Source organism: Equus caballus, chromosome 22, assembly GCF_041296265.1.
Source record: "Equus caballus isolate H_3958 breed thoroughbred chromosome 22, TB-T2T, whole genome shotgun sequence".
In the NCBI taxonomy this organism is placed as follows: domain Eukaryota; kingdom Metazoa; phylum Chordata; class Mammalia; order Perissodactyla; family Equidae; genus Equus; species Equus caballus.
In genome coordinates, this window is record NC_091705.1 from 11,793,054 (window position 1) to 11,817,974 (window position 24,921).

At 39.0% G+C, this 24,921-nt stretch overlaps 1 long non-coding RNA gene across 1 annotated transcript; it reads left to right on the forward strand.

The window, feature by feature from the left end:
* Positions 1–13,564: 13,564 nt before the first annotated feature.
* On the forward strand, positions 13,565–22,244 carry LOC138920208 (uncharacterized). The gene is made up of 2 exons (XR_011431018.1): positions 13,565–19,092; positions 20,784–22,244. It is a non-coding gene; the product is annotated as an uncharacterized lncRNA (long non-coding RNA).
* The last annotated feature ends 2,677 nt before the right edge of the window (positions 22,245–24,921 follow it).

The window sequence follows — 24,921 nt, forward strand, 5'->3', positions numbered from 1 at the left end:
AGTTTTATTCTCATTTCTTCTGGTTTTTTTTTCTCCTGTAAATCTCTCATTTTTCCCTTGACTGTCTTTGAGGGGACCTCAAAGGTGGGCATGGCCCAGTTACCTATGGAGAGGTCTAAATTTATCCTGAGAGAGATGGAAAGCCAGCAAATGGTCTTAAGCAGAGGAGCAATTTAATCTGATTTTTTTCCTGAGTCCAGTGATAGACCTTTCCAGAAAACGTGGGAACCAAGGCATTGGCCCTTTTGCACAGGTGGCAACATAGGTATTCAACAAGGTCCACCTGTGATCTCCCCCTTAGAGCAGATGCCAGGCCTGGTGGGATCCAGTGACTTCATGCACAGTGACCGCTCCCCTGCCCTCTGCCTTCCATTTTCGCCATGGTCTCTCTGTTCCTCCTTCCAGTTGGAAAGGGCTGGTGGAAGTGGCCCTGGTGAAGTCATCCTCACTGCTTCTAGACTGACACACCTTGGGCCCTATGCTGTCTTAAAACCCTTAAACTGCCAACTAATTCAGACCAAATCCAAAGTGAGTTTAATTCAGCTGGGAAGAAAATATGAGCCGTGAATAAAAAGGCATTTCCCCCACACTTCACCCCACACGGAAATAAATATCTTTTTGCACCACACCCTGTTAAAATTACTAAAGGAGGCTCCAGCAATATTTCCATGCCCAGGGGAAGAATTCTATTACAAAGGTGGACAAAATAGGCCCTTGAAAACTCCAACAAGGGATCCTGGAAGAGGCGGGGGTGAAAATTGTGAGCAGTAGATGTAAAATAATTGACTGAGAGTGGCCCAGACAAGGGGAACAACTCCGCCCTGGGCAGGGGGGGTGGGTGGCGGGGAGTATCTGCCACCCCTTTCCCTTCAAAGGTGGGCAATTCTGTTGTGAAAGCAATTAGGTGGTTTGAGGCTTGGAAATAAGACGTCTCAAAATTTAAATAAAACTGTGGAAATCCAAAACCAATCAGTACTCAAAAGACTGATTAAGTCTGTCTTTAAATGTATAGATGCTTGAGTAATATTATTGGAGTTATTATATTCATGAGGATTCTGAGAAGTCTTATGGCATTATTAAGTTTTATGTGAAATGCTTTTGCAAAGCTGTTTTCAGTGTGAGCCAATGTGACAAGCACTTGGATAAACATTTTTTTTTCCTCCGAGGGGCACATTTATTGTAGTTTCAAAATGAATTTAAAGAGTTGGGTCAGAAATTGTTTTAAGAGGTGAGCTTATCCTGGCAGTTTTGCATTTCTTAGTCTGAAGCACCCAACCCCCATCCCTACTCTGAAGTTTAAAAAGACGGTTTGACAGTACAAATTACCTTCTTTGTTTTCCATTTAACAGAGCTAGTGGTTGTTATAGGCATATAAACTATTTTTATAACTTAAATCTGGACAAGTTGTGGCATGAAGACAAATAGTCGAGGTTGTAAAAAAAATTATGATAAATCACTGTTAATTAAAAATGCAAGTATTGACTGTGTTAACTGAGTCAAATAATTGCTTTTTCACATTATCATTCAACTTAATTCTCTTTTTTATCCATAAAGGCACATTTTATTAAAATAGACCATTATTTCAAGTGCACGGAGGTGGTTGAAAATGTATCAGAACAAGACATGCAAGTTTGATCCATGGGTAGTAAGATGAGTGTGTGCATATGAAATAGATACAGATGCGCACGGATCTTCACGAGATTGCGCAAGGACAGATTTTGCTTCATTTCTATTTCTTTATCTTAACTTTAGAGAGAGAGTTCAAATCGTCACATCAACATACACTCTTTGTGTTCCAATTTTCCTCACAAAATGGAGATAATAATAGTAGCTATTTGCAGGGTTTTTTGCAGGTATTAATTCAGTTAATAAAGAATCTAGAACAATGATGGACACCCAGTAACATTCAGAACATGTTACTTATATTCCCCAACCCCCAACACTCAGTTATTGAGCATGCAGCTAATGCTTAGCAATTGCTTACTAATGAATATTCTGGTAAGATAGACCTTTTCTAGAATTTGAACGATAAGACAGATATTTTCATTAGCCCAGGGAGGCCAATGAAGCTCATTCAACCACATTCATTCGTACCTATCATGCGATATAGTGAGCCATCAGTGGTGTACTGAAGAAAGACAGTTCTGACTTGGGAGAGCCGATGTCAAATTTCCAGGAATTTTGTGAGCTGCTTTTAAACACAGCCATTGTTAAGAATTAAATTACACAAATGTACAATTAAGTAAGTTATATTAAAAGCAAATGTAATACTCAAAACTTATCATTTCCTCATTATTTTCCATTTTATGATTACCTACACTCTTGAATTTATTCACATTTGTTGTATCTGTATGGTGAAATACTATACAACGGTAGGTATTTATCAGCAAAACGCTGACTGCTAGGCCTGAGGTTGGGAGAGTGGGGAGTGGGAGGGGTGGATATCTTCAAAAAGTTTATCATCTAAGAAAGCTTCAACTTTTTACCACTTCATCACAAATTTTTCTTCATTTTTAAATTTTCATAGGTCATTATATCTGGGAAAACTGAACCATATTTGTGATATTTCTGATCAGTCACAGTGAAAATCTGCATGTATTTCCTCCTTTCGTTTTCTTTCTTTGCACATAAATGTTTAGATAGTTAACTTTTGGTAGCACACAGACACCATTTTAGGAATTCTTAGGAGGATTGGGTGTTACATTTCTGTCTTATTTAATTGATTGACAATGTTTAAATAATTGGTAGACAATGTTTAAAGATGTGTACTGATATGGGTAGCTATGGCATGGGAAATTCAAAATGGCATCGAATTAAGTGCCACTATCCACCTAGTTACTCAAAGTTCTTTCCCTCACTCTCTCCAGTCTATCCACCAGCAATCTGTGCTAGTTCTCTCTCTCCAAAATATGTCTGAAACTCACCAGCTCCTCATCCCCAGGCCCAGCCCCTCCTCAGACCTCTATCTGCTCTCCTCAAGGCTCCTCCAACAGTCTTGACCTTCTTATTTTAACTCTTACCCTGCTCCAATCTCTTCCTCCCATAGTCATAAGAATGATCTTTTATTTTTCAGAATACATTAACTTTATTTTTTCCATTCTTATTTTAAAACCACTTTATTGAAGTATGACTGACATACAAAAAACTGTACATATGTCATATGTACAACTTGATGAATTTAGAGGTAACTATACATTCATGAAACCATCGCCACAATCTATGCTGTAAACAGATTCATCACCTCCAAAAGTTTCCCCTCACTCTCTTTATTTATTGTTATTACTATCATTGTGATAAGAACACTCTTGTGATCTATCCTCTCCTCAAATTTCTTTTTTTTTTTTTTGTGGAAGATTAGCCCTGAACTAACATCTGTGCTAATCTTCCTCTATTTTGTATGTGGGATGCTGCCACAGCATGGCTTGATGAGTGGTGTATGTCCGCACCTGGGATCTGAACTCTCGAATCCAGGCCACCAAAGCAGAGTACACAGAACTTTAACCACTCAGCCATGGGGCTGGCCCCATCTCCTCAAATTTTAAGGACTATAATACAGTATTAACAATAGGCCCTATGCTATAGTAGATCTCTGGGACTTAGTCATAGAAATGATCTTTTAAACATGCAACTCAGGTCATGTCACTCTCATCTTAAAACCTATCCAGGTTTGCAGATTGCACCTAGAATAAAATGCAAATTCCTTGACATGTCCCATAAGACTCTACAAGATCTTGTCTTGCACTGTTTGCCCCACTTAATCTTGGGCCATTCTTCCCCTTGCTTCCTAAACTCCAGGCTCTTTGTTCTTCTGACAGTTCCTGGAACACATTCCATTCTTTTCTGTCTTGGGGACTTTGCACAAGAGTTCTGCTGTCTGGATCATCCCCATGCATCCCCATTCCCCAAAGCCTAGCTGCTTTTTGTCCTTCAGATTTTAGGTGAAATGTCACCTCCTCAGAGACGTCTTCCTTGATCTTACTATACAAAAAAGTTCCTTCTCTTACATTTGTCTTCACCACAGGTCTGTATCTCTTTCATTTATTGCATTTTTTGTCATTTGTAAACATATATTATTTGTTTATTTACTTGTCTTTTGTCTGGTTCCCCGACTAGACTATAAGCTCCATGAGCCCAGGAGCTATGTCTGTCTTCTTTCATCAGAGTAGGTCCAAAGCCTAGCACAGCGCCGGATACCTGGGGGCACCCAGGAACATTTAGTGAATGAAAGAGGCAAGTGTGGCCTTGCCCAGTTATGTTTTGCTGTGAAATGCAAATGCAAGTAACACTTATTTTGCTTTTTCTCTTTTGATAGGATAACAAGAATTTGTTTCCCAACACTCTCATGTATTTCTTCCCACGTTTATACATTTACTTGCCTTTTTCCTTTGCCTGGCAGACCCGCTGCCCTACTCCCACCTGTTGTGAATGGGGTCCTAACTCAAAGGCAACCGCTCCCGTGAGCTTGCCTCTGGTCTTCCCAGGTGGATATACCCTTTGTTGAACCTCCTCCTCTCTTGTGCCTTCCTAAAGGCTCTTGCCTTGCTGAACGTGATTGTAAAGTGGATTATAAACTTTTCCAGAGCCCATACAACTCGACATCCTTGAGGAACCTAGCAGCATGCTTTATGGATAACCCTGCCCTCTGTAAAAGTCACTAAATTAATTGTTTACGATGAAAAACTGAAAAAAATGAATTAATTACACAAATACTTTCAAATGTCCAGATGTTTATCTTCGCGTAGGAAAAAGGAAACTCTGAATGACTGATTGAATGTCTTCCTTTTCATCTTTGTGGTTTAGAATTGTTTAAACACAATCCCATGGTTTGTCTCTTATCAGCTTAACCATGTTCTCTCCCTTGCTCAAACAGCGCAAATGTGCTTCCATCTAGTGCTTCCTCTTTAAAAAAAACCTTCGAAAAATTTAGTGTTTCCTCTTTAAGGAAAGGCGGAGAAACACTAAAAATACTAATAATGAATAATAAATATTGTGAAGTGAAATTCCTTTTGTGCATTTTGCAGGGAGAGCCAAGGCAGACCTGCTCTGAGGCCTGGCAGTCTCCCTATGCCGGGATCAAAGGGCAGATGACCTAGATTCCAGCCTGATGTTTGCGGCATAATGTGTTTGCAACTCTGCCTCCAAATTCCAAAGAAGGTCACAGTGAAATGAGTGGGGTTGGTGACGACTCCATCTTCTTGACTTAAAAGGCTTAGTCAAATAATATGCCTCTCATTTTAACCAGTATCCTGTTTTATTTTGACCTTGCACAGATATATCCTGTAACCTGGGGGCTGTGGACTTTCTGGGGTCATGGCAATGAGCTCTATCTTGATAGGATTGTGGATTACCCAGGCGCATATATTTGTTGGCACTCATAGAACCAAGCACTTAAGACCTGTGTGCTTCCTCCTATTAATCTCATACAACAATTTTAAAAAGAAGAAAAAAAAATAACACATGGGTACTGAAAAAAGTCAAGTCCTACAGAATTGGATAAAGAAAAAAATTTACAATAAAAAAATTACTCAGGCAATTATCAGACAATGCGGGCCGTGGCCAGCAGCATCCATCGGCATCACCTTGGAGCTTATTTAGATGTGAAGATCCTCAGGTCTCATTAGGGACCTGCTGAATCAGGATCCAGAGTTTAACAAAGTGACCTGGGCGACTTGTCTACACACTAAAGTTTGAGACACACTGCCTTAAAAAATATTGGGGGCCACGATGATCTTCTACACGCTGAGGTACATCTTATCAGCTGTGCTGCATAGTTTACCTGTTATTTTGGTTAGAATTTAGCCACTTCCTCTCTTTCCCCCACTTTGCGCATCTCCTCTTCCGTCCCTCCCTCGCAGCCTCCCATGCCTGGGACTGGCTTTGGAGGCTGTCACTCAGACTGGATTCTGTTCCCAGCTATGCTGCGGGCTGGTTGAATGAACCTAGTGAAACCACTTAACTTCCGTGCACTGCTGTTTACACTTCTTTACAAAAGACATAATGGCGCTGGGCTACCCAGAGCTTAAATTAATTAATGTTTATAGAGCACTGCAAGCCTGGGGGATAAAAGTCTCTTTGAAAGTGCGTGTAACTATCATTATGGCTAATGAAGCTCGCTCTTAACTCCGCCTCCTCGCTGGGGGATGGGGAGCTGCTCTCCTTAACATGATCCAGAGAAGGTAGAAATTTAACTCAAATATAATTTTCCTTCTTTGGTCACTCTATTGATGTTTTCAGGGGTTTTGTTGTTTTTAACTACAAACTGGATGTAGATGAATTAAGTCAAGTGAGTTTATGGTAAAATAAGAAAATACTTCTAAATGCTGTGCTTTTTTTTCCAGTCTCAGACGCTGCGTTCCTGCTGTTTCCTTAGTTGGGAAGTGAGATCCCAAGAACATCAGATAGAGAGAGAGAAACTTTTACTAGAAGGTGACCTAGAGTTTATAGTGATGGTTCTCATGATATTGAGGTTTGTTCTTTAGTCTTGGGGTTGACCAACTTCCAGGGACATACTTAGCGCTAATTGTGGTAGATGAGACACCCTCAATAGGTCTCTGCTCTGGGAAAATTACAGTTTAAAGGAACAGATGCATCTCCAAATGGCAAATGCTCGGCAACCACAGTGTTCAAAGGCAGACCCGTTCACTTAACACGGATGGTGGTGCAAATGACGTTCTCATTGGCAATTTTAAATTACTCTTTATGCATTTCTATGGTTTATGTCTCAGATTGTTGCCGTTAGCTTGATTTTGGAGATCATGAAGGAAGCAGATGCAGAAAGTTGATGGAGTAGCCACAGTGCCTTTTGGGAATTTATTTTAAAATGATCAATTATTTTAGTTTTGGAAAATCAACTCATATTTATATGTACTAGGAGAAATTTATCTTCCAATTTATCTATTTGGAATCATTTTGAAGAGAGATAGTTTAGTTTGAAATGATCTTTTAAGGATAAATTCACATGTTTGTTAACTGGATTTTTGAAAAAAGTTTTATTGTTTTTTAATTGATGTATAATTGACATACATTATATTAGTTTCAGGTGTACAACATAATGATTTGATGTTTGTATATATTGTGAAATGATCACCAAAATAAGTCTAGTTGGCATCTGTCACCATATATAATTACAAATTTTTTTTCTTGTGATGAGAACTTTTAAAATTTACTCTCTTAGCAACTTCCAATATGCAATACAGTATTATTAACTCTTGTCGCCAAGCTGTGCATTACGTCCCCATGACATTTATTTTATAACTGGAAGTTTGTACCTTTTGACCCCCTTCATTCACTTTGCCACACCTCCCACCCCCCTCCTCTGGCAACCACCAATCTTTTATCTGTATCTATGAGCTTGTTTTCATAATGGCCTCAAGTTCCATCCATGTTGTCACAAATGGCAAGATTTCATTCTTTTTTATGGCTGAATAATATTCTGGTATATTCCAATAATTTCCATATATATGCCACATTTTCTTTATCCATCCATCCATCGATGGACCCTTAGGTTGTTTCCGTATCTTGGCTTTTGTAAATAATACTGCAATGAACATGGAGGTGCATATATCTTTTTGAGTTAGTGTTTTCATTTTCTTTAGATAAATATCCAGAAGTGGAATTGCTGGATCATATGGTTGTGTTAACTGGATTTAACACTACTAGGTAAAGCTACCTAAGTGTAAGAATTCCTGAATTGGGCCTGGGGACTGTGGCCACAGAAAGTGTGAAGTCAACACCATTGGTTGAAGGAGTTAATCTATAGCAAAGACTACCCTTGGAAGAAGAAGAACTCTGTAACGGAAGTGTAAGCAATTTCTTGACTTGTAAATCTCTAGATTTGGGGACCATCTTGGCAGCTTGTTGAAGATAGGCTCCAACCCCTTCACTACCTCTGTATCCTCCATAAGGGTTTAGGGCCCTGCCTCAGGGATGGTGAGCAACCATTCACTGGAAACCTGAATCAGAGTCCTAGAGGCAAATACACCAAATCACTTCTGAACTGTAAACATCAAATTTACATATAGGGCATTGGTTAGTTTAAGAGACTTTCCTGAGAATCTCCTTTGTGGTCGGAAGGTGGTCCTTGCCCACAGGGGGCTTGTGAGTTAGCTATAGAGACAAGATAAACAGGTTCCTATTTGTCTCTTCCACTGGAAGAGCTTTATGAGGGCATGAGCCAGATCTGTTGTACTCACTGTTTGGGTCTTAGTGAATGGTAGAAGTGTAATACATATTTTTTGAATGCATGGAGGACAGGAAGGAAAGAAGAAGGAAAGAAGACAGGAAGGAAGGGAGGAAATGAAACAAATTATCCATGCTGTTGTTATGCGACAGGAGCCAGTTACTGTGGGCATGTTTCAGGGAGAAGGAAGGCATTGAACAGGCATCCAATGCAGGATGGGCTTGGAGAAACAGATGTGAAAAGGAAGAACATACCAATGGAGGGAAATAGCAAGGATGAGAAGGAAAATGAATATGCAGGTTTGGGGGACGAGGTAGGAATTAATGGCAAAAAAAAAGAAAAAAAAAGATGAACAGAGGTTGTGGGGCCAACATACATACATTTAGGTATGAGGTAGAAAAATAGAGTTGCCTTTATCAGCTCATGTCCACATAATAATAAGAATCTAATTAAAACTGAAAAATTTAATTAATAATCCTGACATTCCCAAATAACTATTTGTTATATATGGAGAATAATATCAAAATATTAGGCTAACATTTTCCAAACTTTTGGCAAAGACTGGTGGAAAATCCCAGAGATGCTTTGCTATTTATACATTCTTGCTAGATGGTAAGTTTTTAATTAATTTTTTGAATTAATTTTTGTCTCAGGAAAGGCATAATTATAGTAGTAAGTACATGAAAATCAAACTCTTCTTTTTGTTTTTTTTCACAGAGACTAAAATATTTCCACTCTGGGCACATCCAAAATGAGGAAACAGGAGCAGAAAGGGGTTAAAATTTTGTATAAAACTTTCCTGTAAATCACTGGCCAAGATAGAACTTGAACTCTCAGCTTTCTGGATGTGAGCTGAGAGCTACATCCCTTCTCTGTTCTTTGAATACAGAAATCTCTGTTTTAGGATAATAAGGGGGCAAAGTACAATTGATCACATAACTTGAAGAGCACTATAGTTGCCTAACCCCAGGCTCGACTTTCTGTAGAGGACAGACCCAATTCAGTAAGCGAAGGGTAAGTATGTTTTGACTTGGTCTGGACAAAGTCTTTGAGTGCTCAGACAGGCAAATCGAAAAATAATAGTAGTGAGCGGAGTGTGAACTTTCCCATTCATCTTAATGGGGCTGTCAACTGTGAAGTTTAATTATATCACTGTTAGTCATTTGATGGCAGTTATGAGACTCAGAGGCCAGCAATTAGTGGTGACTTCTAGGCCAACGAAGTACCTCCAGTTTCTTGATTGTTGTAATGATTGTTCACTAAGCAGAAGGTCAGTTCAAGTCTTTTTGATCCCAGTCCACCGCCTTAGTTACTGAGTCATTAGCTTCCTAATAAGTGGCAAATCCTCTGGTCAGCTAGATCTGTCTTAGTTAGGTGTGTTGGTCATTCTTACCAGATGAACCAAATAGTCTTGCATTTCTGGTTGTGATTCCATAAAAAGCCCACAAAAGGTAATTAAGAAATGGCCAGTATTTCTTTTCTGTGACTGCTCCTCCTCTCCCTCCAGGGGGACCTAGCGCAGCTCATTAACCTGGCGAATGCTTCATGAGGATGAGTGGCAGTTGACAGGGGAGATCTAGGGAGGCAGAGCTCACGGTCCACCCATCCCTGTATTCTTTTGTCTATTCATTTCATAAAGTATGTTTTCAACTCTACTACGTGCCGGACGCTGCTGTGGAGTAAGCCTGGCCGACAAGATCGCTGGAACTTACAGTAAACAATTTAGTATTTAAAGTAAACAGTTTAGAATTTATGTGTGTAATTCCAGTGTACAAGTAAATAGTTTAGAATTTACTTCTGTAAGACTGATAGAGTGCTATGATGACAATAAAGCAGGGTGCTGAGGTTGGTTGGACATCGCCTTAGGTCATCACTGAACAAAAGAAATATTATGTGCGCCAAAATATGAGCCACATATGTCGTTTTAAATGTTCTAGCAGTCACATTAAGAAAAATAAAAATAAACAGGAAAAATTAATTTTAATAATACACATTTTACCTCAATGTATCCAAAGTAAAATTTCAACATGCAATCAATATAAAAATTATTATTGAGCTGTTTTACATTTTTTTCATACTATGTCTTAAAAATCCAGTGTATATTTTATGTATATAGCACCTCGGAAGTGCTCAACAACCACATCTGGCTACTATATTGGATGGCACGGTTTTAGGTAGTGGGTGAAGAAGGACTTTCTACCACTCAAATAAAGAGAAAGAGCAGGCATACAGAGATATGCATTCCAGATAGAGGGATCAGTAAGTGCAAAGGCCCTGAGGCAGGGTTAAGTTTTTAACAAAATTTGAATTCATTTGTAAAATTAGAAAACAAATATAGCTTGACATTCACTTCTTGTATGCAGCCCTGCTAAATGGTTAAAATCAAATTATCCTTTCAAAAGGCTCACATAACACAACAGACCATCAATTCTTATGAGTCTAAATAAAATGATCTGTTCCACTCAGTTTAATAGGTTGGTTAAATTAGAAATGAACTCAGTGTAAAACAAAACTTTTTTTTTTTAAATAGCAGCTAAGTGAATGCATCTTGAACATATTTTTTTTCTTTTGCCTTCAAACATGCAAATTCATCACAGTCTAGTGTGTATTTTACTGATAAATATACTAATTGTAGATTCTAGGTTCTAATAGCATTATCTATCTTCAGGACAGGACTTTGTGAAAAATACATCTGGGTACCATTGCTTGTGTTTTATCTTTCTCTGGAGGCAGGCCATGTTTGACCCCTCAGTTAGCCTAGCAACATAATGAATTAATTAGAAACAAAGGTATGCTATACATAGAAAATGAAAACTCACACAGAAATCACTTAAAAAGAATCATTGAATGTATTTTAAAATAAAACGTCTGGAATATACTTTTCATGTCAAATAAGCATTCTCATATTCACATGATACTAGTTTGATGTATGTCCTCATTTGGATTCCTCCAGAAGCCAACCCTGAGAGAAGAATGTGAGTACAAGAAGTTTATTTGGGAGGCAATCTGAGGAAGCAGGAGTGGGCGGGGGAATAGACAGAGAGAGAAGGAAGCCAGTACAAGGTGCGTTAGCAAGCCCGTTCCCATAGTGGACAACTGGAGCCTGCTCAAGCTATGCCACTGGGCTTTGTATAGAACATGCTGCAGCATTAGCCCGTCTCAGGAGCAAGGAACTTATCCCCCAACTCTGTCAGCCACAGGCTAGACTGCTCCTGGGCTGCAGAGTAGGATGTTAATTCCCTAGGACTTGTGGCCTGACTCCCACACAGGCACAGAGGGCTCCAGTGCCCAGAGAAAGACCTCAGGCAAAGGGATGGGGGAGTCGGCCATTGGAAGTTGGGAAAGGCCAAGTGAATCTGGGCAGCTCACTGACAGGAGCTGCTCCATGTGTACAATGGAAATTCATCCAGAGGCTTACCTTCGGCACTTAATAATTTAAGTGCACCTTACATCCTTGAGCATTTGCAGTTTACAAAGGACCTTCATTTGTGTTGTCTTACTTAATCCTTACAGGGACCCTGAGGGGTGGGTTATTCATATATTGAGGAGGAGGAGGCATCTGAGGGGCGTGAGGACCCATGCCCACAGACTGTAGAGGAGCAATGCAGGGACCTGGCTTTTGTGGAAATCGGGGTTGCCTCCCCAGCTCCCTCCCATTGACTCTCCCCTACCATGCAACTGTGCCCTTTGCACTTTGCCTGGGTTTGACCCCATCCCCAGCCATAGGGTTGGGCCTTCATTGGCCAGTCAATCAGATCTGTGTGTTCATATTGATGCAGTGATTGGTTCATTTCATTCAGAGCAAAGTCAGGGGCCATAGCAAATTAAATGGCCAGGATAAGAGAAAGTTATCTCTTTGTCTCTTTTTTATTTTACATGTGTATGAGGAAATATGTCGTGTTGTAGGTGTTTGCAGCCATCACGTGAGCATGAGGCAACCTAGCCTTAGGGTGAAGCCAATGTCATCAACAGCAGAAATGACACATAAAAAACCACAAAAAGCAAAAAACAAAAAAAAATATCCTTGGTGACATTGTTAACTCACTGGATGGAACTCTGCTGAAGCTGAGAAACTCCTTTTATTGTTTAAGAAAACCATTTGGGGTTGGATTTTCAAACACTTGCAGTTGAGAACATTCTATCTGACTCCTCTGGCTTGGTGATTTATCCCAAATGCCCTAAGTCATCCTAAAATGAAATAACTTAAATCTCCTGTGTGCAAAACCTGTAGGGATTAGCACAACGTGTTCACCTAAATTATATATTTTCATTTGAAGTGTTTGTCATAATCCATGGAAGTGTACAGCGCAGATTATAGCTTGGCGACCACCTGTATATTTATTAGGTATCTAAAAGCAAAAGTGTTAAGTAGATGATGAATAAAGACTCGTTTCAGTTTTAAGCGAATTTGTGACACATGGAGAAAATTGAATGAAAACTTTTTTAAAGAAATCATGAGTTCAGAAAGCAAAGGAAGAAAAAGCAAAAACCAATGATAGCTAGAAAATCACATTTTCTTTTTTTGTTTGGATATGCAATGGTAGCCACTATAAAGGAGTTTGTCTGCCTTCTTCTCCCTCACTTATATAGATTGGAAAAGCAAAATATTCATTTTTTTAGCTTATCTTGTAGCTACAGTGGTTATGTGACACAGTTCCAGTCAATGAGATGTAAGCGGGTGTCTTCCGAGGGAGTTTCAGGGAAAGTATTTGCTTTCTTGATAAAATGGGATGTACACTACTGGCATGTCTCTTTCCTCTTTTCCCTGCCATGAATGATGATGTGAAGTCCAGAACTATGGTGGCTGTTTTGTGATAATGAGGCAGCAGCTATAAGCACAAAAATGAAGGCAAGTTAAGTGAAAAGACAAAAATAGTCTGGCTCCCTGATGGCGCTGTTGAGCAGCAGAACTCATGCCAGAAACTGCCTGTTGCTTGTCTTTCTCTTAGGTGAGAGATCTAAATCCTATTTGTTTGAGCCAGTGTTTACTGGGTATTTTCTTACTTGCATTCCTAACTGGTATATGCACCATCTTAATAATTTTTTGAATATCCAGGGTTATTTCAGATTATTCTCTGTTTTTTTTTATGTTTTGATGGATGTAACGTAACTCAGGAGGTATTCGTATATCAAACATGTAAGTGCTAAGTCTCCTCTCCCCCCTTTTCTTTTAATGAAAGAAACACCCAGCTGCTCTAGTAAAGAAGAAAGAGCCTCTGTTGTGGATTCAGACAGTCTTGGGAGCATATCTGGGCTCTTCCACTAACCACCTCTTTGATTTTTCAAACACTATGACAATTTCTGTCTTCTAGTTAATGTATTCAGAGCATTCATGTTTAAAGTGATTATTGATTTAATTGGATTAATATCTGCCATGTTTGTAATCATTTTGTTTTCATTGTTTTGTTCTTTGCCTCTTTCCTCTTTTCTGTTTTTCTTCTTTTTCTGGTTTTAGTTGAACAATTTATATGATTGATTCCATTTTATCTCCTCTCTTAGCATATTAATTATACTTAAAAAAATTTTCTAGTAGTTTCCCTAGAGTGTAAACTACACTTTTTTTTTAAAAAAAAGTTAATCTAAGTCTCCCTTCAAATAACACTGTAACACTTCACATGAAGTCCAGGTACCTTTTAGCAGAATATTCCCAATTCATCTCTCCCATCCCTTGTGGCATTGCTGTAATTTGTTTCACTTATCCATATGCTCCACTTACTGCAATGCATCGTTACTATTATTACCTGTAAAAAATTATCATTTCAACTAATTTAAGAATAATAGGAATAAACTATTTTATTTTACCTCAGCTTATTCCTTCTCCAGCACTTTAGGTTCTTTATGTAGATCCAAGTTTCTGACCTACATTATTTTCCTTCTGCCTGAAGAACTTCTTTTAACATTTCTTGCAGAGCAGGTCTCCTGATTATGAATTCCCTCAGTTTTTGTTTGCTGGAGAAAGTCTTTATTTCTCTTTTGTTTTTGAAACATAATTTCACTGAACATAGAATTCTAGGTTGGTGGTATTTTTTTTTCAATATTTCATATATTTCACTTCATTTTCCTTTTGCTTGCATAGTTTCTGATGAGAAGTCCACTGTAATCCTTATCCTTGTGCTTCTGTAGGTAAGGTGTTTTTTTCCTCTTCATTTTTTCAAGATTTTCTCTTTGTCTTTTTCTGCGGTTTGAATATGATATGCCTAGGGCTTTTTTTGGTGTGTGTATTTATCCTTTTAGTCCTCTTTAAGCTTCCTGGATCTGTTTTATTGTCCGTCACTAGTTTTGGAAAGTTCTCAGCCATTATTACTTCAAATATTTCTTCTGTTTCATTGTTTCTTTCGTCTTCTGGTATTCCAGTTACTTGTATGTTACACCTTTCAAAATTGCCCTACAGTTCTTTGATGTTCTGTTCTGGAAAGTTTCTATTGACCTATCTTCAAGCCCACTGATTCTTTCCTCAGTCATGTCAAGTCTGCTGATGAGCCCATCAAAGACATTCTTCATTTGTGTTACAGTGTTTTTTTCTTTTTATTTCTAACATTTCCTTTTTATTTTTCTTAATGTTTTAATCTCTCTGCTTATATTAACCATCTGTTCTTGCGTGTTGTCTACTTTTTCCATTAGAGCGTTTAATATATTAATTATAGTTATTTTAAATTCCCTGTCATAATTCAAATATGCATGTCATATCTGAGTCTGATGCTGATGATTGCTTTGTTTCTTCAGACTGTGGTTTTTGCTTTGTGTATTTTATTGGATTATTGGAATTGAGATAAATAAGCCTTTAGTGTAAGGATTTATGTTTGCCTGGTTTGGAGTGTGACTTTGTTTAAGGCTTGCTATAGCTATAGGTCCAAGAGGTTTCAAATTCCTCTAGTGTCCTTGTTTTTTTTCTTAGGTTTCCCTGAAGATCCTGTATCAGCTCCTTCAGCTGTAATTCACTGTTACATTATGGAGCCCTATTAGTGTGGTGATAAGATGTTGATAGTCTTTTGATTAAATCTCAGTGTTTTAGTCAGCCTATGTCTTTGGGCTGTGACCTTCACAAGTGTTTTACTAGTAGTATAGCTATTTCCCCCTCTCCCTCCTACTTCCTTCCCTGGCTCCAGCATTCCCAATCTATTTCCCCAGAACCCTGTTCCCTATCAACTATGTCGACTATGATCCCCACTCCCCAGTTAGATGAAATAAGAAGGCTGGAGTGGTCTGGAATGGGAGACATGACCCTTCCTCAGATGGAATAAGGCTCTGGCAATGTTTTTTCCCCTGGAGAGTTAGTCTTCATGCTGGAAAATGTTCTGGACATATTTTTACAAGGATTACTCTTTCCCTCTCCAGCCAGACCCAGAAGGGGATCTTTTTTAGACCTTCACTGTGAAAGCCTGGTGGGATTCATGGGGGTAAACCCCATAAAAGTTTGTCCCCACCCCAAGACTTCATCCCTCATAAGTTTCACACTCATAAGTTTCCACACTCAGCCTGCAGCAATTCATCAGAATTACTATCTGAGTGTTCCTGCTACTTTATGGCTCCAGCAGCTTCTGCTCCAGATAATCAGATCTTGACTGTGACTTTCTGGATGTCCCTGTCTCTCCAGATTTCAGAGTGACTTTTCCCTGCCGTCTCAGTTCTCTCATGGGTCCAAGAAAAGTCATTGATTTTCAGTTTGTTCAGCCATTTCTTTTTGTAAGGATGAGAGTGACAACTTTCAGGCTCTTTACATTCCAGAGCTGAAACCAAAGTCCCCTTTCCTTCCTTTTGAGTCTCACTGTTTTTATCGGTAAAAATAAGTACCCTTTAGCTACCTTGAAATATTATTGCTATGATTTTATGAGATAATAATCTATGAGAAAGTAAGAATGTAAGACATAGCAGGTAGTCAGTAAAATGGCATTCTGTACTTAAATTTTAGAGGGAATTCCATTGTCAGAAAGAAGCCAAGTGGAGTTTAACCATGCATACAAGTACATTACATGAAATCACCTAGATGCACTCAAAAAAGAATTGATAGCTAGAGAGAAAACAATTTAAATAACGTGGACAATTCTGCCTGTCAATCCATAGTACACTTGTGTCAACTAGGAGAAAGAAGAAGTGAAGAACTAGGGAGTAGGGGTGAAGAGGAGGAGGAAGGAAAAATTCCAGGCAGAAGCAACAATGTTTGGGAGGTACCTGAGGCAGGAAGAAACGAAAACCTTCTAAGAAATATGGCAGTCGAGCTGGAGGAAGAGAGAGGTGGGAGATTATGCCAGAGGGGAGGCCTGGTGATCATTGTGAGTGCTTGGATTCTGTTTTAAGACCAGGGGACTAGTTTCTCCAAAATTCAATTTCTATCATTCACATATTTAATAGGTAGAAAATTGAAAACGGTGCTTTACTATGGATTTATTTTGTATTTCTTTTTGTTGCTATCCAAAAATCAACATTTTTCTTTATGTATTTATTTAGGTGAAATTATTGTCTCATGTCTGTTATTTATTGGTTCTTCGTGATATTATTGCTTTTTAAATCGATTCATTATATATTAGATATTATTTTTTATCTTTGATATTTGAGGAAAAAAAATCTTCCTGAATCTTTGGTTTTTATTTTATTTTGAGTTCTTACCATTGAGTTACATAAAAGGTATAGACGTTTCCATCTGTTGGTGTGACAACTCAGTAGCTTGTAATGATAAATATTTATTTCTCACTCACATGTTTGTGGGTTAGCTGAGATTCAGCTGATTTGACTGAGCACTTTCTATATAGCTCGTGGTTTCTTTGGCAAGATGGTCCTGTGGAAAGGTCAACATTTGGTTTCTTTGAGAAGGTTATAACAATGTCATAGTTGACTGGGCAACTTCTTGTGACTCCAATTAGACCATAGACTTCAAGATTATATGTTTGTGGGTGAAAGGGAAAGAGGTGTCTTTGTGCTTTGGTTCACCTAGCAGCAGACCCAAGGACAAAGATTTGGGTGCCAGTAGTTTATTTGGGAGATAATTCCAGAATCATGGTGAGAGAGTGGGGAAGGAAGACAGACAGGGAAGAGAAGACAGCCAAAAAGGGTTCATTGATGAGCAATCAATGAGGGCAACTGGAGCTCTATCCTATTGAGGACACTCTGAGAGACTGTGGAGAACATACCATCAAATTACATCCCCAGATGGCAAAGAGGTCTAAGTGCTCATCTGCCATTCCCATTGCTCGCTGGGAAGGGTTACCCTTGGGGTATCAATTCTTGCCTTGTGTGGACTTGGGCTACTGAATCCAGAGAAAACTCTTAGGTAGAGGGATGCAGGTGTTTGCAGTAGAAAACTGTCAGTGTGCAAGAAAATGTCCACCAAGCTGCAGGTAACCTTTACGGAGGGTTGAGAGGACACAGGCAGAGCATCTGCTATAAGAAGTTGCTAGAATGCAGAGACTAAAATGAGCCCGAGGATATTATGACTCCTTTTATTAAACACTGCTGTGAACTCAGCTGGCCTTCAATAATGTTTGTTATATTTAACCAAACCATTGGGTTCATTTACCAGATGTGAGCATCTTGCAGGTAGGGACAGAAGTGGTTTTATCGTCCTTTTCCAATATCTAGTTCAGAGCCTCACACATTCGTTACTCAATAATTGGTCCTGTTGCAATAGGAGAGTAGAGATCCTCACACATTCATTACTCAATAAATGTTACTATTGCAATTTAGGAGAGTAGAGAGAATTTGGCTCTTGGGGCTGGACAGACTATGTAGAATCTTGTGGGTTGGTGATGTATGCCATTTTATTTCAGTGGGCAAGTTACTTGCTCTTCTTAGTCTATTTCCTCATCTTTAACATTGAAACAGTGATGCTGGACTCAAATATTTTTAAGGAACAAACAAGTTAACAAATGTTCAGTGGCTGCTCTAGAATTTCTGTACTAGGGGAACTTAGAGCAGTCTAGACAGAAGGGAAAGCAGGGGCTGGATACCTTGCAGAAAATTGGGAACACATCACCAACTAAGGAAGGGTTGGTGGACATAATGGAGGAGCTAAAGAAACCCCTCCAATCACCTACTTGGTGCTGCTGTTGTATCTGTTAGGTACCTAGACTAGTACTTGGCAGCTTACAGGTATTTAATCAAATGTAGATGCTATTACCAGGCTGTCATACGTGAGATTGCCATTATTGGAAATGTTGTTGTGCTGATAGCATATTGATAGTGTTTATATCTTGTGATATGTAATTGTTATTGCAATACAGTGATGTGACCTCCTGAAGCAGGAAACTTACAGTCCAAGACAGAATGTACTCTCGAAATCATTACTCTGTCCCTTGATTTCTCTCTTGTAAGTATCTGGGTCTCATGAGTGACTGTCAACCCCTGGAATCAGAATTCAGAATGGGATGAGGAAGCCAACCCAAAGCCTGGATGAGTGATGACTACGGAGAAAGTCAGGCTGCCTACCCTCAACCCCGAGAATGGCCAATTATGTCCCCATGGAGCACAAGCTCTATAGCATAAGGGGGACTTGGCGGATGGTGGTATTGCAGAAATCAACAAATTCATCCTATAAGACAGGACGGAATCCAGTTCTGTTAGTATCCTCACCAGGCTTACTGCCAAGCAGTTGCCTGGTTGTCCTAAAAAACTTGCAGCAGGTTTCTCAGAGTGGACAGCTGTAGGGGATAAGGGACATGGTGGCCGGGGTCCCCGAAAAATCCGGATGTTGACCCTGAGTGTTGGACACTCCAAATCTGAGAGCCAAGTTTCATTCTGCATGGATCACAAGCCTTCTCAAGAGGCCTCTCCACTCTTTTGTCTCTGCAGGTCAAATCACACCCTGTAAGCAGCTTTGACCACTATCTGTGGGGCTCAGCACCCAGCCAATGGGGACTTCAAGTCAAGGCAGGAAACAAGAAAGAATTGTTAATCCTAGAGTGATGTTCTGAGTTAGTCTAGTATGTTGGTATCTTTTTTTCTCCAGATTAAGTTTATTTTATTTTTTGCTTGTGGGAGATTATATACACATACCACCGCCCCCATAATCCTTACCCAAAGAAAATGGGGTATAGTCTTGTAGATATTTTCTTATAGATTTACATGCATACGTATGTTAAATATTTAATTAGTTTTATAAAAATATTTATACTTTCAATATCGATAGATATATTTTTATAGTATCATTTAGCCTTGAGTTAATTGAACTTAAGTAAATCTTAAATGAAAATCTTAAAAAATAAGACATATTAAAATTAAACAAAACTGTGTGTGGACAGTTATATTACTTCCAACATTTAGATTTTATAAGCAATACTCTGATCCTTATTGCTAAATCTTTGTGATATCCTTAACTTGTTCTTAAGCTCTCTTTCATATTTTTTTTAATCTCTTTTTCTCTCTGGGCTGCATTCTGAATAATTTTCTTTCCTACTGTTCACTAATTCTCTCTTAAACTGTGTCTAAGCTGTTGTTTAATTCACCTGTTGAGATTTTGTTTTCAATGATCATATTTTGACATTTCTGAAAGTTCTATTTTTCCAAATCTGTCCTGTCTTTCTCATATGTTCTATTCATTTTTTATGTCTTCAATCACTTAAACATGATTTTTTGTGGTGTCTTTCCAAGGGTGTCATTGTCATTGTTTCTGATATTGACTTCTACTGTGCTTGCTCATAGGGGATTATTTTCCCATGAGTTTTGTAGTTTTGGACTGTCAACTAATCTTCTGTGGGGCCTCACTGGGTTGACCTCCTGGTATAAGAATATGCCCCTTCAGAGAGATTTGCTGATGGTTTCTGCCTGGCACACAATGGGTATTATTAGCCCAGAACAGGTTTTATGTTTGTTTCTTGACATGGGAATTCTGCTGTAAACGTGAATGCTAAACCCATGAGGCCAGTCCTATGGTTATGAGTTCTCAGAGTAGACCAAGTTTTTTCCTCCATCTAGAGCCTAGATTTTGTCATCTCTCCTGCTTTTGGGTGGATTGTTCTAGTGCAACATCTCACCTCTCACTGGCCCAAGTCCTCGCCTGTGTTCCAAAATAGTTATTAAAACCCAAGCCTCTATGTTACTGAGACAAGAAAACACCCATAGGGCTGCCAGAGTTTCAGCTGAACTCTTACAGCTTTAGATTTCAAGTTCCTTTTATTTTTCATCCCTGGGGATTTCCCAAACTTTCTTGCAGATTCAGCTCTGCATTCAGAAGGATCTTACGTTTTCTGTAGTATTTCTACTTTGCGGTGAGAGAGTTTCTGGTTATTTAGATTACAATGTTGCCAGCAACTGAAGTTCATAAGAAGTATTTCTTTAGCAAAAATTCTCAAAGGGAGAATTTCAAGTTTAAGAGACAAGTACATTTTAACATATCTCATATATTAAAACTTGCTAAATAATAATGTTGAAAGAAGTTGTCCTCATTGGAATACCTCATGAGTACAATTCAAGAGCACAATAATGAACATAGGACAGCTTTTAAATAATTTCTTAGCTCTTTGGTTAACTAAATCTGTGTTCAACTTGCCTATCTCTCATTTTAAGTGTCTTTTTAATGAAAACCTTTTATTTTTTCCAGAAGCAAAAAAAGCAAGTTTCAAAGTATAAAGCTCACTGTTGGATTTTTGCTTCTGGTACTTTTCCTTTTTCGTAGAACATCTGTCTCACTTTGGAAGTATAAATCCAAAAGACCTGAACATGAATACTCATGGAATTCTGATGAACAAGAGCTTTCTAAAAGCACGTCCCCAAATTCTTACCTCTGCAAGGTGAAGGCCTGCTATGTATAAATTCTATTTTCATTTCACTCACATATATTCACATTTAAGGCTGAATGGTGAAAACAGAGTAAGACACAATGTGGGGGTGGGGCAGAAATGAATTGCTGTGTATGCTGTTGTTTTTAGTGGCTACCTCCCCTAGTCCTTAAACTGTCACTGACGAGCAGCTTTGAACAAGCTGCAAAACCCCAAAAGGTCGTAACCCAGGAGGGGAGAGACTCCAGGAACGTGCACCAGGGAAGATGCAGATGCATAAACAAGCCATAAAGTGCCCCACATTTTCTCTTTTCCATCATTTCATTGAAGAGTTGACCCCAGGCTATTACCCTGTGAAAGTGGAATTTTAAAAGAGCCAACCCCAAACAAACCTATACTAATCCCCACTTGGCTGGCTTTCCCCATCACTAATGAAACCCAGGAGGGGCCTGAAGTGAGGTGTGACAATTTGAGAGGCAGAGTGAAGATCACAGAGGTGAGAAACGTGTCACCTCTCTTTTCATATCCTGAGCAGCAGATGGGCCAGACTTGGCAGGCTCAAAGTTCCTGTGGCCAGAACAGAGTTCCCACTGCCTGAGAGCTGCACGTAGATGGACACCAGCCATGGTGATGCCCCCTCCTCCAGCCTTGCCCGGCTCAGCCTTTTCAAGGGTGTCTTAGCTGAGGGCATTCAGATCTGACAGCCACCTTGCAGGTACCATTTCTGAGGAACGAGGCAAATGCATCCACATGAGATGAGGTGGTGAGAATGAGAGATGGGGTAAGTGCCTGGTCGGACCTGCCCACCAGCCGGCTGTGGGTCGTGACTCTGGGCTCGATAACTGGAGTATGGCCAGAGCTCATAGGTCTCATCTATCTGACAGGGGAAAATGGGTTGGTGTTGCAGCAGTGTTGGGGGAGGAGGGCTGGATCTCTAGGAACTGAGATATCAGGGTGTTATCTGCAGGAGTTCTTCTTCTTATAGGTCTCTGGTTACTCTCTTTGCATGGTGGAATCAGGGCCGGTCATCATCCTCAGAATGTGTCCAAACAGTCAGAGTTAAGTCAATCATCAGACTGGGATAGGATCTGGGCCTCCTCCATGCTCACTTTCCCTTTCTCACAGGTTGAAATCTGGAGCCTCAACTGCACGTGAAACAAGACAGTCCTGGGGCTTGGTGGGGCCACCAGGGGAAAATAGCCTGGGTCCTTGAAACACCGTGTGGAAGAGAGTGCTTGCCAACCACAGACACAAATTTGGACTTCTACCTGAGCAAGAAACAGCCCATCACCTTCTGTTATGACAGTTTAATCTACTTTAACTAATAAATGATCCTTCTGGGATTTCTTTATATTGTACTTCTGGATTGATTCTGCTCTTTTCTGAATACTATGTCTTCCTTTTGCTTGGATGTGCTTATTGGAGTATTGGTCAAGTAATTCTTTAAAGAAAGGGCATTGAGGAAATAAACTTTCTGAATCTTTCATGTAAAAAATTCCCTATTTCACCCTCCCTTGATTGGTTATAGATTTTTTCTGGATATAGGATTTTAGATTCGAGACTATTTTCCCTCTGGTTTCTGAAGGCATTGCTTCATTGTCTTCTAGCATCCAGTATTGCCAGAGACATTTATGAGAGAAAAAGTGGCAGAGGACACAAACAAAAAATGTGCAAAAGACTAATATCAATGGCCAATACACATATGAGAAAATTATATCGCTGGTAAATGGGAATCAGACCTCACTGAGAACCCATTTTTTTCTCTATCGGATTGAAATGGTAATAGAATAAATATAAACATAAAAATGGTAATACTCAGCTTTGGTACAGACTGGGGAAATGAGTATTTTTATATACTGTTGATGGGTATAAAAATTGCAATGAACTTTTTGGAGGACATATTTGTAATATTCAAAAATAAAATTTGTTACTTTTACCTTTGTGGGTGAGATTGTTTTATTTTTTCTAGCTGGGAACTTTTTAGTTCTTGTTATCCTTGGTATAGCAAAGTTTCATGAAGACGCATTTAGGTGAAAATCTATGTTTAGGGGCCGGCCCCATGGCTGAGTGGTTAAGTTTGTGCACTCCACTGTGGTGGCCCAGGGTTTTGCCAGTTTGGATCCTGGGTGCGCACATGGCACCGCTCGTCAGGCCACCTTGAGGCAGCATCCCACATGCCACAACTAGAAGGACCTGCAAACTAAGATATACAACTATGTACGGGGGGAGGGGGGTTTGGGGAGATAAAGCAGAAAAAAAAAACAACGAAGATTGGCAACAGTTGTTAGCTCAGGTGCCAATCTTTAAAAAAAAAAAAGAAAGAAAGAAAATCTCTTTTTATTCATCAGCTCAGCACTTACTTGGTCATTTCCACCTTCTGTTTTGTTTCAGCCTCAGGGAAATAGTTCTATTATTTTTTTGATTTTCTTTTCTTCTCTGAGGTAGATTAGCCCTGAGCTAATATCTGTTGCCAATCCTCTTTGTTTGCTTGAGGAAGATTAGCCCTGAGCTAACAACTGTGCTGATCTTCCTCCACTTTATACATGGGTTGCCACCACAGCATTGCTGATGAGTGGTGTAGGTCTGTGCCCGGGGTCTGAACCAGTGAACCTGGGCCACCAAAGTGGAACAGGCTGAACTTAACCACTATGCCGTGGGGCTGGCCCCTTTGATTTTTCCCCCTGCCTTCGGTTTTCCCCTTTCTTTCTTTCTCAACATTTTATTATATGGATATTGGTCCTCCTTTATGGATCTGCTATATCTTCTAAATTTTCTCTCCTGTTTTCTATCTTTTAGTCCTTTGCTTTATATTCTGAGAGAGAGTTTATGAAATTTTCTTCCTTGCTTTCTATTGGTTTATTTTCACCAAACATTTAAATATTAAATATTTTTAATTTTTGTGAAATCTCGTTCTTTTTCATATCAACCTATTTTTATTTTGTGGATTTTAATATCTTCATATAATCAGGTTGATCAACAAGGATAATAATTAGAATATTTCAAAAGTTCATTTTTCCATTATTGTCTGATTCTTTGGTGAAAGTTTTTTCCTTTTTTCATCTTGGCCACTCATTTTGGTGTTGCTGGTTTTCCACAAATATCCGGTAATCCCTGATCTTCCATCCTTATTCACAATCGAGATCCATGTTGATTAATTTGAATAACTAGGATATTTCTTCTCTACTTGTCTATTATAAATAATAAATACACAGTCAAAAAAAACCAATGTAATTCCAAAAGAGTTAGGTGTTTATCTTATTAGAAATGTATGCACTTTAATAAAATACTTTAATTTTTCTGTATAATGTGCCTGTAACATTGACTATCTCTAGTACTTGTAGACTTCTCTACATAGGAAATCCTTAACATTTGGTTGATCCCACTTAGAGGTGTCTCATTACTAAGATATGTTATGAGTGTATACTTTTAAGTTTTATCTAAGAATTCTTTGAGTTAAAAACTCTTTATAGGTGTTTAATGGAAAACGTTCTAGGGAAACTGAATTATATTTTTAAATATCAACACACTATTTTGTACATAAAGGAAAACACATTTTGTCGTAGGTGTCAATAGTTTGTGACCATGATTTATGGATGCTTTATGTGTGCATAGATGTTTTGAAAAGACTGGTATAAAGTATGTGAAATTGATATGGACACTATTAAAACAGTTGCATGACTTAACTACCAGTATTTACGAAACAGACACATTATGGAGAAATCATGTGTTGTTGGCAAAAGAGATTATTTTTCCCTTTTAAAAAACTCATAGACTGATTGGCTGCATCAGCCTCGTGAAAAATTTTCATTCAAAAGTTGCCAAGATCTTTTTCCATGATCTCACATTGCTACCCATTCATTTTTCACACACAGGGCCTTATTCATGCTGGGGAATCACAGTCAGGTTATAGGCTGGATTGATCTCATCACAGTGAAGCCATTACAGTTCTTCAGTTTTCCTTACACGTTTGCTCCATGCATGCTTCAAATTTGGAAAAAACATACTTATGGGCTGGAGAAACAAAGAAGCAGGAAT